At 39.3% G+C, this 16,109-nt stretch overlaps 1 long non-coding RNA gene across 3 annotated transcripts in view; it reads right to left on the bottom strand.

The window, feature by feature from the left end:
- The window catches only part of LOC116148404 (uncharacterized), an 82,864-nt gene that overhangs the window by 7,286 nt on the left and 59,469 nt on the right, over positions 1-16,109 (bottom strand). Inside the window, exon 4 of one of the 3 annotated variants that reach the window (XR_010381911.1) lies at positions 2,624-2,927. The exons of the other annotated variants lie outside the window; for them this stretch is intronic. This is a non-coding gene — a long non-coding RNA (uncharacterized LOC116148404). Of the gene's footprint in view, positions 1-2,623; positions 2,928-16,109 lie in introns of those variants that run through there. 3 annotated transcript variants of the gene reach the window in all.

Raw genomic sequence — 16,109 nt, 5'->3', positions numbered from 1 at the left:
GGATGCTCAGCTATTAGAAAGACATCGATTGGGCTAGAGGAAATGAGTTGGCTGCAGCATGAGATATAAGCCAATGCCCAGGATTGTGAGGTCAGGGAAGGATGCCAAGGTGCACTGCATTACTTGGCAGGAATTCAAGCTCATTGCTAAAGGCCTTGCTCTTACTCTAAATCCAGGGTTTTCAATCCCTTGCAAAACTCTTACCTTGATATTCAATATTTTTCATTCAACCTTCCCATTTTTCAAGATTCTTGATATTGATTTGAAACATTCCTCTTTGATTATGGTCCTCAAAGCCACCTTTTTAGGTTAAAATTCATTGACTGTTTTTCAACTACTGTTCTTTTAGATTGATAATCAAATTTGTTCACAGACTCTGTTTTCAGAAATATCTCTCACTCTGGAAAATAAACAAGTCTGCCAAGAACATTAGTTGGAAAAAATATTAATGGTTCAAGAATATCACATCCATTAGCCACCCTCACCAGACTGCTTCAAACAAGGTGTACTGGGAAGGGTCATGGCTGAACGGGAAACCAGCAGACATCAGTTCTATTCTGGGCTTGACTTCTGTGTGACCTTGAGCAATTCACTCAATTTTTCTGCAGTTCAGTTTGCTCAGGTTTCAAAAAATTGAAATGATAATACCAGGATGTTATGGAGAGTCATCTGATTAGCGAGATGCTTTGGACTCTTGAGACAAAAGCTAATGTAGAAATAGAAGATATCCAAGACGTGCCTCCCAGCAATGCATCTTGTATCCTATGTACCGTATTCTCCTATTTCCTTTCCTCACTGCTTTAAAGCCCCATGAATTATTCCTTTCAAACACTGTATTGTTCTATTTGAATTGTTGCTTGGTTACAAATGATGGGATAAAGGTACAACCTACCAAAATCAGTTCAGTTCAATTCAACACAGGAAGGATTGATGGAGTACTTATAGAAAGTAGGTTATTAATTTGATGACAGTCCATAATCTCCTAATATTAGAAGAGCCTCCTGGTTTCTGTCTCTTTTTCTGAACCATAAAGCATCTGAAGTTGTTTTACTAACATCACCTCATATTTGCTAAGTGATTATTAGCTGCTAAACACTTTGCTTGCCTTATTTCATTTAGTTTTCACAACCCCATGAGGTGTGTTTTATTAATATCCCTATTTTACAGACCAGAAAACTGAGTGAGAATTAGCAAAGACTCAAGTTGTCAGGAGCATAACTGCCATTCAACCTAGGGTCTCTTAGCTTCTAGCCACTAACTTACAGTTTCCCAAAACTAATGATTGTCAAACATGGGCATGACATGCTTTTGAATATGTGACATGCTTGTTAAAGATACAGATTCCCACTCACGCACAGATAGTCTTGATTCTATGGCTGTTAATTGTGCTTTAGAGACATATCCAAGAACTGAAAGTGAGGGGCCCTGTTGTGGACTCGGTGAGGACAGAGGGTCAGAACAAAGACCTTAGAGAAAGCCAGTATGGGACCCGCCTGTTGCTAGGTTGAGATGAGTAGATGGGGACAGCAAACCTTATGACTTTCAGTCATTAAGTGGTTAAGCAAGTGTGACTAGAGATTGACAAAATGCAACTGTTTAAGTACCACTTAGCCACAACTCAACTCTTATTCCCATTAACTTTGGAACTGCTGTGGGAGGTTGCAATAAGATAGTCACTGTAAGTCAGAGTTTCTCAACCTCAGTGCTGTTCATTTTGGGCCATATAATTCTTTTTTGGTGGGGATTGCTCTCTATGCTGTAGGGAAGTTAGCAATATCCATGGCCTCTAACCCCTAGTAGCCTGAAGCATGCCCTCCCTAGCGATAAAATTTTTTAAAAGCTCCAGATTTGTCAAATGTTCCCTGAAGGGCAATCACCCTTGCTTGAGAACCACTCTTCTCTTTAATATTGGAAACCTTAGGGTATTGAGAAGATCTGGCTGTGGAAGTCTGTGTTCTTTGTACAACTTATTACTTGAAATGGATCTGAAAAGAATCCAGAGTTCAATAAGGCCTGCTTTTTGCAATTAAGACATCTATATTCTACTAGAGGAAATACCATATTTGAATATATAACAGTAATATAAAGTATCAATGAATGTAAGAAATGTTCCAAAACCTGCATGGACCTAATGGCAGGTGCCCACCCCAGACTCCTGAGAAGCTCTAAATCTGGGGACCATGATAAGAAAACCATCCAAGCAAGAAAAGATAGAAGACTAATCAGAAATAAAGGCTGAGAACCACAATTTGGAATAGCTGTGGAAGCCAAGAGGGGAGATTTAGGGACATGGCCCTACTGATGGGGCACATTCTCCACAGAGAGTGGAGGGAGGATGCAGAACAGCCAGGAGCCTGAGGGAGAGACAGCCCTTCTTGACTGAAACTAAAGCACTTTGGCTGAGGAGACAGCAGGCGGATGGCAGCAAGGGAGTGAGAAGTGATGGAAGATGAGGAAGTGGAGGCAGAAGAGGAAACCAGTTTGGGAAAGCTTATTTTGGAAAAGAGTGAAAGCTATGGCCTGAGGGTAAAGCAGAAGAGGGAAATTTAAGCTGGTGTATTCACAGAATGATTCCAGAACCAGACAGGCTGGGTTTATAACAATAAAGGAGTAAAAAGCAATGTTGTTTAGGTAACTAAAGGGCTCTTTTTGTTTTGTTTTGTTTTTGGGTTTTTTTTTTCATTTTATTTATTTTTGAACGACTTTGAAGATTATGCACCACACAAAAGTGAACAGGAGGTAACTGGCCAGAACTCTTCACAGAAAGGAAGACAGTCGCAGGGATGGATCTCTCTTTCTTGCTGGCACTTCCCTGAGAAATCACAGAAGGAAGATGCTTTTCTCTTCAAGCCTCTAAGAGCCAGGTACCCCTTTAAAGCAGTGACTTTCTCAGGACCGCAGCTGATGCTGTGCCAGAAGCTGCCTGTCTGAAACAAAACAATATGAAACAAAACAAAACACTCCAATTTGTAGCATTTGCTGATTTCTGTGGTGTCAGTATCCAGCCTCTGTGCCATGGCTAAAGTTAAGCTAGCATCGAGAATCTGTTCTCCTAGGGTATGGTTCTTGCTAGCTGGTGTGAGCTGGCTTCCCGCATGGTGAGCCAGTATGAACTAGTTGCAGCTCACCAGCGTGGCCTCAGTCTCCATCCGCTAAGTCATGCTCTCTGGAAGGCTGTCTTCCCAGCATGTATGTCTTGACTAAATGTTTGGGCAGAAGCAAAACTTTCAAGTTAAGGGCTTTTTAAGTGCCCCCTTGTCTCAAGGTAATAGTTTTTATTTTTGTGACTTTCCATCTGTAACTCCACTTAGAATGTACAGGATTGGCTTACACATAGAGCCAAAGGCTAACTTGAAATTTGCAGGGCAAGTGTGGTCCACCAAAGATGTTTAGAACAACTACAAAAAGTAAATTTAAAAAGGGGAAAAAATGACCAAAGTAAATGGTTCATGGGGGTAGAATTTAAATTGGTAGCTTCTTCTGTTTGGTTATTTTGAGAAGACTTTCACTTTATGCATTTGGACAGACAGAGAAGCAGTTATGTTTTTTTCTGGGTTGGGCTCAAGGAGTAGCTGTGTAATAGAGGACTTCCAGTCCTGAGAGCCATCTGCAATCCTGACAAGGAGAAGTAGTTTGTATATTCTGAGGTAGAAGAAGGGAGTAGGGAAAGACAGGGCATGTGGCTGGATGCACTGTATCTAGAAATTCTCACCTTTAATTCCACTGAATTTACATCATGAGGCTAGGACATTACATAAACTCCCAACTTAAGGGTAAAGATCATTGGTGCCCTTGTCTTTTGTTTCTTGTTCATTATAGGGAGGCCAAGAATAATTCTTCACACATCAGTGTCATCAATTTAGGATCCAAATGGCCAGGTGTGCATGGTTTGGTTGCCTACTGAAAACATTTTTTGGAGATTTTTAAAAAATAATGTATTTTCATGTTACCAAAATATGTAGGAAAAAAACAATGAATGATGGAGAAAAAAAAAAACAAACCTATAATCTGAGAGGCACCCATGTACTTTTGTCTTTTCCTCTCTGGTCTTTTTTTCTTATTATTTTTTACTATGTCTTTTATCCCTCAGGTCTTTTGAACAATGAGGTATGTTTCTAGTTCGTATCCTCCTTTAGAAAAGAAGTATCAGTTGGTTGATGCTGATGAGAGAAATAAATTTGTTAACCTACCCCTGTCTTGCCTCTTCTGTCCCTGAGTATGTAAATTAAAGATATGACCAAAGGCTGGTGCAAAAAGTCAGAATATTGAATTCCTTAATTTGAACTCAAGGAAGGTATGTGGGTTGGAGAGCTCTCTGGGGAACAAGAGCAGAGCTTTTGTTTGCTTAATAACTGGAGATGTTGAGTTACCTCATTAGGCCCATGCAGGTTTAATGATGCTTTACTGAGGGTGCACTGGAAGGTCCCTGCAGAGGGCAGAAATTGTTTTCCTTGAAGATTTCTAAGACATTTGTAACTTCTTCTCTATAATTGCCCCATTTGGTTTTGACTTTCTTTTAATAGCACAGGCCTTTTCCTAAACATTTTTATTTTCCATCTATCATCTTTCCTCTCACACAGTTCTCAGCTGATTTTTCTTGCTGCGGAGCCTATAATCACTCAGCTCTCACTGGGCCCTGCACTCATGGAGAGCTGGGGATCGTGAGATTTTCTCCTGTTGACCCCTTATAGCACCCAATGGCTAATCATGATGACAATCCCTGCCAGTTCCAGGACGTGACAATCTAACTGGCTCTTTTATAAGCATTTTCTCAGTCTATCATCACACACCGGGGATGAATGCAGGAGAGGGTTTTATTGGGGCAAGTGGTACAAGGGGAAACCCAAGCATTCGGGACAATATTACGTTTGGAGGTAAAGGTACTTCAGCACTTGTCTTAAAACTTTCTTAACTTTGTGCTTTGCCTTTATCTCCTCTTTCATTTATCAGAAAGGATCCATTGCCTAGTTAGACAATACTCTTCTCTCACAGATGGTTTTAAGGTTGGCTTTTGTAGCTGTGTGTTTAGCATGGAAAAGCTGGAATTATTTCTTATGTGTCATCTGTGTAATCTTGGTGCTCCCTTACCTACTGATGCTGGATTTATGCTCCACATAGCATCCCCATTGCCATGGTGATCTAAAGTGGCCTAATCCAGAAAGAGGGAGGCTTTCCAGGACTGAACCATCCAAAAGTTCAGACAAAAAGGTGAGATCATCAGATCAGTCCTTTGGGAACAAATGCCTCTGAATTTAAAGCACAAGTCACATTTCTAGACTTACTCTTGTAATCTCCTGGGATTGCAGCAAGCAAATGTGCTGTTGGGATATCAGAACTGCTGAAATAGAATTGGATTGGCAAAGGTAATTTAATGGGCAATGAGACTGGTAAATTTTTATAAATAAAGCAAACATCTTTTTCCTTTGAATTGAGCTGGACATATTGCAACTTCTGCTTCTATGATCCATCCATGCACCAAGATGTCAACCTTTTCCCTTAATATTCTACAAGGCACTCACTGTCTTATCCTTGACAAGTCCAGGGAGCCTTACTGAAAGCTGTGTATGTCAGAAAGGTGGGGAAGAGGTGTTGAGGGCTTCTGGTAATTGCTATGATGTTATTATCCCACTTCAAATGAGCCTGAGAGCAATTTTCCTGCAGTTCATAATTGGTCAAGAGTAAAAGATGGAATTCAAATCCAATTCTGCTGTAAGGCCTTCTAACTCTGAATCCAATTTTCTGTCCTTTCTATCCTTGTTGCCACTTACATGTAGAGTGTTCACTAAAGGTTTGTTGAACTGGGTTAAATAGAACTGCAGGGCAAAGGGAGTTTTAGATCTGCCTTTCCAATAAAGGACAATTTCCTCTGGACCAGATTCTCAGCTTTCTGTTCTGCCTCTGAGTTCATTTGATAAGAGACTTGATTTGGGCTTGTTTTAGCAGATAAGTTCAGTTAATATTTACTTCAGGAAAGTGGGATTAGTGAAGATAGGTGGAGAATGAATTATACATTCTCTGAGCAACTGAAGGTCATTAGGAAAGCATGCAGCAGTCAGAGATTTCTAAGTGAGACCTGCACAGAGAGGATTGGGGGCAGTTTCCAAATGTTCTGGCTTTTATTTTTCAGAGTCATTTTGGAAGTGGTGAACTGGGACAATTAGGCTGTTAATTCAAATAAAAGGGAACTTTTTAATACAGAAAGTGACACATGCTCATGTAAATACGGAGAAGGCAGCCACAGAAGGCTGGTGGACAGGGCAGGCAGTCGGAGTGGGAGAATCACAGGAGCTGAGTATTTTGCTGAGTCAGTATATTAATAACCCAGGAAAAGGGACATGAGTTAGGGAGAATCAACTCAACTAGCAAAACAGACCCTAGCAAGGGCAGTAATTCTAATGCAGAGTCCAAACAGTGTGTGCAATTCAGGTAGCTTTTTGATAATGTTAGCACTGGACATTTGTCTCCAGAGGAAAAGAACATCTCCTGTAGGATGAAACTGGAGGTCAAAACAGGGCGATACCAATAGCTACTAGGTCATCCTTCATCCTCCTGTCCCATAGTCCAGGCACTGAGCTAAGTACTTCGCATAGATTAGCACATTAAATCCCCCAAATAGCCTTAAATGTCAGGGACAGTCATACAAAATTTGCAGATCAGGATAAACTGAAATTTTAATTTTTTGCCCCAATTCATACGCCCAAAGTGGAGGATTATAATGCAAACTCAGATTCAGTTGATGTTGAATTGTTATTGTGTATCATGTATCAGAGTACCTAAAAGTGCATGGCATGCTTCTTTCGAAGGGAAAACATGAGGGCTAGGACGAATGTTGTTTCAAGAGTCCTACAGAGAGATGGACTCGAAACATTACAATTTGAGGCGGGGAGGTTATGGGTTTCCAGAGTTCATTTCTATCACAGGACAAACTCAACCATTTGGAGAGGAACTATCCAGACCTCATCAGCTGATGGGGTGGAGGTTAAGGATCATCTTCTTTCTCTATTTAGAACTGACTGGCTCAGGAAAAGGGTAAACATGTTCAGGTGGGTAGAGTGGATGCTGCTCCAGTAACAGAAAGCTGGTGAAAACAAAGGCTGAAGAAAAAAGATGATCTGGGTGTCACTCACTATTCATTCAACAAATATTTGTTGAGTGTCTGCCATTTACCAGGTAGTTTCCAGGTGTCAGGACACAGTACATGATGCAGGGAACAAAACCATAATTAAAAGGAGCAGAAGCTTTGGTGGTAGGCAAATCCCAGCATTGTCACTGACCAGCTGAGTGACCTTGGGCATGATACTCGACCTTCTGAGTCTCTGCCTCTTCTTCAACATGGACATAAAGGAGTCCATCTCTGAGAGTTACTGTGAGAAGTAACTAAGATGATTCATGTGAAATGCATGGGTCATGGTGGACACACACTAAATAGTAATGATACTTCCATTCATTACTGAGAACTTAACTCTACTGAGAAAATACATGTCTAGTTTTTTTTTTTTCATAATGTAATAAGATGTCATCTTCCTTGTGCCGCTTTCTAAGTATTCTATAGAATCTAAATGTTTCATCTTGTTTCCTGGAGGACACTAACATATCAATGGATTTCTTGGGTCTTAAATTCTACGTTTCTGGGCTCTACTCATCCTCTACCTCCCTTTTTCCTTCTACATAGCTTGGCTAATATGATGGTTAAATTTATGTGTCAACTTGACAGAGCCACACAGTGCCTGGACATTTGGTCAAACCTTATTCCGGTTGTGTCTGTGAGAATGCTTCTGGATGACATTAATATTTGAATAAGTAGTCTGAGTAAAGCAGGTTGTTCTCCCTAATGTGGATGAAGCTCATTCAATCAGTTGAAAGCCTGAGTAGAATAAACAGGCTGACTTCTCCCAGAGTAAGAGGCCACACCTTCTGCCTGACTGCCTTGAGTTGGGACATCAGCTTTTTCCTTCCTTTGGACTTGAACTAAAACATGGGTTCTTCTTGTTTCCTGAACCTGCTGGCTTTTGTACTGGAACTACACCACTGGCTCTCCTGGTTCTTAGGTCTTCAGACTGGGACTGAAAAAGTGCCTCTCATGGGCCACCAGTGTTCAGCTTGCTGGCTACAGATCTTGGGACTTCTCAGCGTCCTTAATGGCATGAGACAATTCTTTATTTTAGATAGATAGATAGATAAGTAGATAGATAGATAGATAGATAGATATAGTAGATAGATAGATAGAAATATCTATATCTATCTATCTATCTATCTATCTATCTATCTATCTATCTATCTATCTATCTATCTATGTATATATCTCTACTGGTTTCTCTGGAGAACCCTAACACAGTTGAGGATGCTGAAGTGTAGAAATGGGATCTTCCTAAGGTCATGCTAGTTCCCAGGGGAGAAAACAGTAATTTCCAGCTGTCTTGGCTTCCAGGCCAGGGAACCTCCTGTATATGTCTTCACTTCATGCTTTCATTCTGCCTCCCAGTAATAAATGCTACTTCAAAATTAAAGAAGAAGGGAATGTAGATCAAAGATCTTCACAAGTTAGATGGGATCTAAATTAGGCAGCAATGATGCTACCTAGACTGAGAGGGAAGACGGGCCCTGCCAATGTCCGAGGGGAGGGGACTGGCTTATTTATTCAGCACACGCTCTGTACAAAGCACACTCACAGCTCTCATCTTTTAATTTTCACGGAAATCTACCTTTGCCTCCATTTTTAGATGAGGTCATTTCTGAATCCAATGCTTACATTCTCACCACGATGACAAACTCACTCCCCGAAGCCCAGCAGAGGAATGGATGGAATGCCCTGGAGATCCCTTTCCAAAACTCTGAGTAGGAGAGATGCTGAGGGGGCCTGAGGATGTGTGAGATGGCCAGGTTCAGCTTTTCACTCTGATTCTAGTCTTGCCTCTTTCCCTCTTTATCACCAGCCCCATATGCCTGTGTGGTGCACATGAGTCTGGGGAGATGCCAGGGCCTGGCAGGCAATGCCTGTTTTACAGCCAAGCACACCTGCTTTCTGCAGCCTGCCAAACCCTTTAGCTGCTGGCTCCTGGGCTGGATGATTATTTCTCTTCAGATCCCATGCCTACTTCCCTTTGCGTCGAAGAAAGAATCCTCTCTCTCTGCCTCTCTCTCCCCTTCCAACCCCTCTCTTCCTCTCTCCCTCTCTCCTCTCCTTTCCTCTTTCTTTTTGGTTCGATTTTGTTATTCTACAAAGATTAAAAAAAAATCCTCTTTCAAACTTTTGTGTTGTAGTCGAAACTTGTAGACAGGATTCATTCTATGTAAAAACCTTATGCCTCTGGACTCCCCCTTTTGATCCTTAGTTTGGTAACCATTTCCCTTTGCTGCTTTTTCTTCCTGCGGAGTGTTTACCAAGCCCTAAACACTGATGTTTGTTCTGACTGGTGCTCTGCTGTTTTTCATGCAAATAGGATTTCCGCTTCAAACATGGTTTTAATTTAATGGATGTTCTGGTTGTTTGTCATGGAAGCAAGATCCTGCCAGTAGAACATTTTCTTAGCCAGCTCTGGTAACTCCCCAAGTTCTCATAGTTACTCCAGTCATTTAGTCTTGTTATATAAGGCCCAGATATTAGTGAATTAAAACCACTTTGATTATATGCATTAAGTTCATAATCTGTAACATTTTTACATACACATATAAATGCATTTTTATCATAGATTTTTAAAAGGTTAAAAATAGAAATAATTTTTCAATGTTTAGTATATAAATACATATATGCACATATGTTCATACATAGATGTATATATGTGCATACTTAATATGTATATATACTTCAAAGCTGTGAGTCTGCAATTACTTTATACTTGTATTCATGAAACTAATGAAGTCTTTTATTTACCAAAAAAAGCCAGAGAGCTAGATCCTGGTGCCCAGTTTCATATGCAGAGAGAAGGATCAACAGTAGAAGTCTGGAATTGTTAGGATACTGTGTGCTTGGATGAAAAGGTGTGTGTGCACAAAGTCCATAAACAATGTAATATACAGTTGGCCCTCCATATCTGCAGGCTCTGAATCCACTGTTTCAACCAACAGTAGATGTAAACTATTCAGAAAAAAAATCCAGAGATGATTTAAAGTACATGGGAGGATGTGTGTAGGTTATATGCAAATATATACCACTATACATGAGGGACTTGAGCATTCACGGATTTTGTATGAGGGTGAGGGGAATAATTCTTTGCAGATACCAAGGGATGACTGTAGGGGTCAGGAGTGTAGTAGAACTAGAGACATGCAGAGGGTGTCAGGGGTCAGCCCCAGGGGAGCAGAAGAAGAGAGTCTCTCATTAGCTCAGTATAATTTATACTGAGATAAGACCACTTAAAGTTAATCCATAAAAATGGGATCACAGATATTGGAAAACATAAAAGCACGTTTGGCTGGGATAATGTATGATAAATAAAACTAGCAACCATGAAAATAAATTCATTTATCATATTTAGAAGTGCAAGTTACATGCGCAATTATGATTTAATTCTTAGAATGAACAAACAAAGCATCAAGTGGATTTCATTGTTTTTGAGGTGGATGAATGATTTTTATCAAAAGTATATGAGATCAGGATAAAATATTCTTCACTCCCAACTGCCCTTAATACCATGACCTCAAAGAAAGTACTGTTTATAGAAAGAATATTTAGTACTTTACTCAAGTACCAAGAGCCTTTCTTAATCTTTTGGTAATCAAATTATTTTCTCCTGAAAAACTTTAGGGTTATCTTTGTAGTTTGTCCTTTCTTCAATTGTTAATTGATTTAGCCTGGCACTTTCTTATCTATCAATGATTTTAAAGGAGAAATGGGACCTTCTCCAAAATCACCCATCACTTTCATCAATTTAATGAAATTGTTTGCAAATTTTGCAATTCTTTTGCAATTACTTGGTATTGTATTCCTCAAGTTGGGACTATCATATCAAAAGAACAGAGTAATTTATAACACCTGACAATCCTTAAGAGTCTAACCAAAAAGACATTGATACAATAGATCAGAATGAATGTCAACGTTAAAAGGGAGATACATGTGATTAGTGACTCATGTTATGCATGGTTATTTCATTCATGAGCATTCTTAAAATTATTTTGACTTTTGCTTTCCTAGAAACTGTATAACTGTGGGAACAAGGACAGGGAGAATTGAATAAAATATAACACCTTTGGTCAAGAATTCTGTCTTAAGGGCTGCGTTATAGTTTGGAAGCAAGAGGGAAGGAAGAGTTCAACATCCAGAGATACAGGAAATAGACCAGAAATAGAGAAAGTCAGAAATGGCTTATTCCACAGGCCCTGGGTGAGGCCTTTCCAGAACCTGGTTTCTGCTGGGGACTTATGTACAGGTGATGGACACCTTGGAATTAGAATAATGCCATAGATTGTGTTCTCTGGGAAAAATGCTGAAGTGGAGATTAGCAGGCAGGAGGTTTTATCAGGGAGTGCTCTTAGTATCCACATCTGTGGCAGGGAAAGGAAAGAAGGATTTGGCAGTGGAGAAGTTGCAACACAGTCTTATCAGAAGACTCAGTGAAACTTCTGAGGCTGAGATGACTTCAGAATTATTCTGTGTTGAGAATGAGGGATCCAAGACCAGTTTAAACCTTCACATTAAGCAGTCATATGTGCAGACAGTCCCAGGGAGGTCATGTGAGTTCGGGCAGGAGCCTTTGTTAGCAGAGGCAATTCCTATAAGATACTGATGGGTGAGGCTGTCTGCCAGGACAGTCCCTGAAGCTTGGGATGATAACAATAATAATAATAACTCATATTTATTGAAAGCTTACTACATGAATGTGTAGTCACTATTCAAAGTCCCTCACTTAAATTCTTTTTTAAAGAAGAATTATTCTAACAAACTTATAAGAAAGATGCCATTATCATCCCCACTTGAAAGATGGGCAATTGAAAGATGATGTAATTGAAGTTTAATGTGTAGGTGGAAGAACAGTAAGCCTACTGTTTACAGTGCAACACTCTGCCCAAACCATCAGCATTTATCAAACAACTCTGTGTAACGCCTCCCTAACCACCAAAGCAAACTGCATGAGCTATCTTTCTACAAGTCACGTAATCCTCATCTGGCACATTGCTTTTCTATTCTTTCTTTTCATTTGTTAAGGGTGCCTTACAGAGTATACTTCTCCTCTCTTATTTCCTATAAGGGACGGATGCATATGAATCCATATTACAGAGGGGAAAATTGAGGTTCACTTATTCATTTATCTCTGACATTGAAAAGTAGCTAATCAGCATCATTATGTAACAAGAAAGGTGTGAGTTTAGGAGGAATCAGTAATAAATAATTTAGACAAAGTCACTTCCCTTAGCAAGGTTATAGCCCAGGAACTCACAGAGATAGACTTTTCCAGTCATAGATGTGACAACGGGCAAAACCAGGACTGATACTGGGACATGTTGACTCCAGAATCTCTGTGCTTGCCTCTGAATCTTGCATCTTTACTACAACTTCCTCTCACCTGGACACAAATGGAGGGGCTGCTCCTGGGAAATTTGCTTTGGGCTCTCCAGTCCCCGTGTTGAAATCCTACATGGCAAAGTCACCCACTCAGCTGTCCTGACCTAATGTTTGAGTTGTCTTACCTTAACGCTTAATGCTTTTCACTGTCAGCCAACAAAATCAACAAACACAGAAATAAAGCTAACTGGAGAATAAATAGCCTCATTTACAATCAGCCTAGACAGTTTGAATTTTGGATAGATGATTTCAGTGCAACATCCACCCACAGGCAGAAGCATGATCCGAAAAATCTTTAGCACTTCTTTCCCACTCCGTGAGGCTGCCATCTCTCCTTCAGAAGAGAGAGGACTCACTGAAGTGGGGAAGCTGAAGGACAAACGTAGGTGATACAGATTTTTAGAAGGATCTGAACCAGGTTAGTGTAGAATGGATTTCCACAGGAATTGATCCATTACTGTGCACAGTCATTACCGTACAAAGTGGATGCCCCAGAATGAGGCCTTTTCTCCTTTCCTGCTTGAGGTTTTCTTGGCTGATGGAAGTCAAGTGGATTTACAAGTAGTTTCCTTAATCTCTATGAATACATTTCAGTTATGACAATTGTATAAATCTTTCCTCCTCAGCCATCTGAGCTAAAAATATAAAAACTATCAATACTTACCCAGCAAATGCAAGAATATAGACATCCTGGGTCAGGAAGATGGGAAATAGCCACTAATTCTAATACATCGTGTAACTGCAGCTCTGTCATCATTTATGAAAGTTTTGTTTTAATGCATTATTTTTATCCCTTTCACATATATTAAGCAATTAAAAATAATGGTATAAGTTCTACCATTATTGAGGTCCTACTATGCACCAGGAACTTGCAAAACATTTTATATGCACCACTGTATTTATCCTTCTACATCTGAAATCAGATTCTTTGCTCAGAACACTTAGATTTTAGAGGTAGAACTAGAATTTGAGCACAGGTGTGTATGTGACTAGAGATTGTGATTTTCCCTGATCACATTGGCTGTCCAGAATTGTTGTCCATGTGCACATAGTTGTATGTGTCTTCATCTCATAGGTTTTCTTGAGCATAAGGAAGGGCTTTCAGAGGCTGAATGGTAACAACTATTTCTTGAGCTCCTACCATTGCCAAGCACAGGAGTTGACATTATAAAGGAAGACATAAAACAGACATTGTTCTCACCTGCAAGCAGCTTACAATTTGTAAGGAAATAGTACATTACCATTTACAAGCACTATGGCAAAATATAACTTATATTTTTGAATTTCGTCATTCCACTCACCTTGTGAAATAGAGAAGAGCAGGTATTATTCACCTACTCTGGAATATCAGTTGCCTCACTTGTGAAGTGGATTCCCACTTCATAGAGTATCTGATACAGGATTGCAAGTGCTTTCATACATGGTACACATTACTTCTGGTTCAACGGAATTTCATGTTTACATGTGCAAAAGTTAATAAAATTAAATTAAAATTAAATTTTAAAATATAGATTCAGTATTGTGGGAGTGGGAGAAAAGATAAGGAAGGAAGAGATGAAGGAACAATATACAATTCTAGTGCAGGTCTTCTTTGTATGAAGTGTTCTGTATATTCCAGTTTTGCAGAGAGAAAGAATAGGTAGAGAGATGTAAAACATTTCGCTCAAGATTTCATAGGTAGTAAGTGATACAGACAGGAATGAAATTCACTCAAACCTCGTACAGCATCACACAACCAGCCCCAGGGAAGGGCATTCAGAGGAAGAGGAGGTTTTTCTGGGGCTCAGGGAGTATCGCAGTGTCAGCTCTCAGGACAAAGACTAAATTCCTCTTTTCTCTCTAAGTGCATGTCATCGTTCAGATTGGTAGCAGGCAGCAGTGACAATCAAGGGATTAGCTTTACATAATTATGAAAGCTTTTTTTTTTTTTTGGTTCTGCTAATATCACTGATAATTGGATCAGACTCTGGATAGAATAGACAATAAAGACAAGTATCCTAGCACAGATGTCTTATATTCTGTTGCTAAATATAAATATTAACAAAGAAAATACACTTCCTTCCATTTGGGGAAATCAGTGCTTGCCACACAAAAGCTTATTACAAATCAGAGAGTTTATTTATAGGTAAAAAGTGAAGTGTTCACAAAAGTGAAGCCTAGAAGTGGTGATGGTCTCTAGTTCTGATTTCTGGGTATTTTTGGCTCTCTTCTTTCTGGTCACATGGGAACTTCTGGTGCCTTTGAAGTTAGGAAGAGCTATATGAATAGTTTTAGGTCGAGCTATATGAATATTTCTGGCCAATGAATTGTGAGCAAAGGTGCTAAGGAACAAGTATTCAATTACTAGTGTGAGACCCTTCAGTCTCTCATTCTTTCTGATATGTTGACTGGTAATGTGTGAGATGGTGACTGCTTCATCAGGTCGGATTTCTGAGTGATTTTAATGAGAAGAGCCCCCACCCACACCCTTCCCCTAATGACCTGCAGTGGATATGTAGCATGAGTAAGAAATGCATGTTTCTTGTTTTCAATATTGAGATTTTGGAATCAGTTGTGCTTATTATCTACCTTAGTCTAGCCCGACTGAAATAGGAATAGTCATGGGACACACTCAGTACAAACGTTGATATTTTTTCCCACAGTCTTCTTTATTATAAGCCTTTCTTGTGCATCCTTTTAAGAGTGTTTCTTGAAGTCTAAAATAGCAATCCTTGCAGCTGAAGAGTACCTTCTTTTCTTTTCCTGAGATCATCTCTATGCCTGTTCCTAACATAATAGATTCAGAAATAGAGAGACAAATCTGAAAGTGTTATTTGTAGACACATTTTGGATTGTGGATGATGATAAAATCTGTGTTCCTACTGTGTGTGGAATGCATACTAGTGATAGGTGTCACTTAACACATGGTAAATTTAAGATTTTTTACTTCTGAGAGAATCACGTGGGCCACCCACATCAGTCAGTGGAATTACTACATAATCCTGAATTTCAAATATTATTGAGGAACTTTGTTTATTCTGGATTTTGCCATCCTAGGAAGTATAATAAAGCATAACTTACTGACCTTATATTCACATTTTTATATGAAAGTAGGCTACAAAATCATAGTTTTATATGATTTAAAACCCAATGGCTCAAAATTGAGAATAAAATCCATAGAAAAGAAAAAATCATCTTCAAGCAGTTCAACTATAAAAAAACAATCAACAAACACACAAGAAAACCTTTCATTCTTACACACCTCAGAAACAAAAGGAAAAAAGCTTTTTTTTTTCCAACAACTTATAAATCTATGCAAAAAAACCTCAAAAATATATATCTGTGTATTAAACACTTAGCTGTTGACAAGCAGAGGTAATAGCCACCAGGAACTGAAAAGCTAAGCAGAGAGCCCTTTTGAGAAATGAAATCCTAAAATAATGACACACAGGAGAAGCAATTTTTAAAAAAGAAACCTTGGCAAACTTCAGAATTTGAAAATAACTTTTCTTAGATCTTGGAGAGAATTATTCAAGACTGACAGAAAACTAAAGTATACATATAGGTAACTGGCTAAGGTTATCTGTTCAGCATCATTTATTTGCAGACAGTTTCAGACAGATAATTCCTT

Source organism: Camelus dromedarius, chromosome 1 (genome assembly GCF_036321535.1).
Source record: "Camelus dromedarius isolate mCamDro1 chromosome 1, mCamDro1.pat, whole genome shotgun sequence".
Lineage (NCBI taxonomy): Eukaryota > Metazoa > Chordata > Mammalia > Artiodactyla > Camelidae > Camelus > Camelus dromedarius.
Note: the sequence above shows the minus strand (reverse complement) of the source record. Positions and strands in the feature narration are given on the sequence as shown.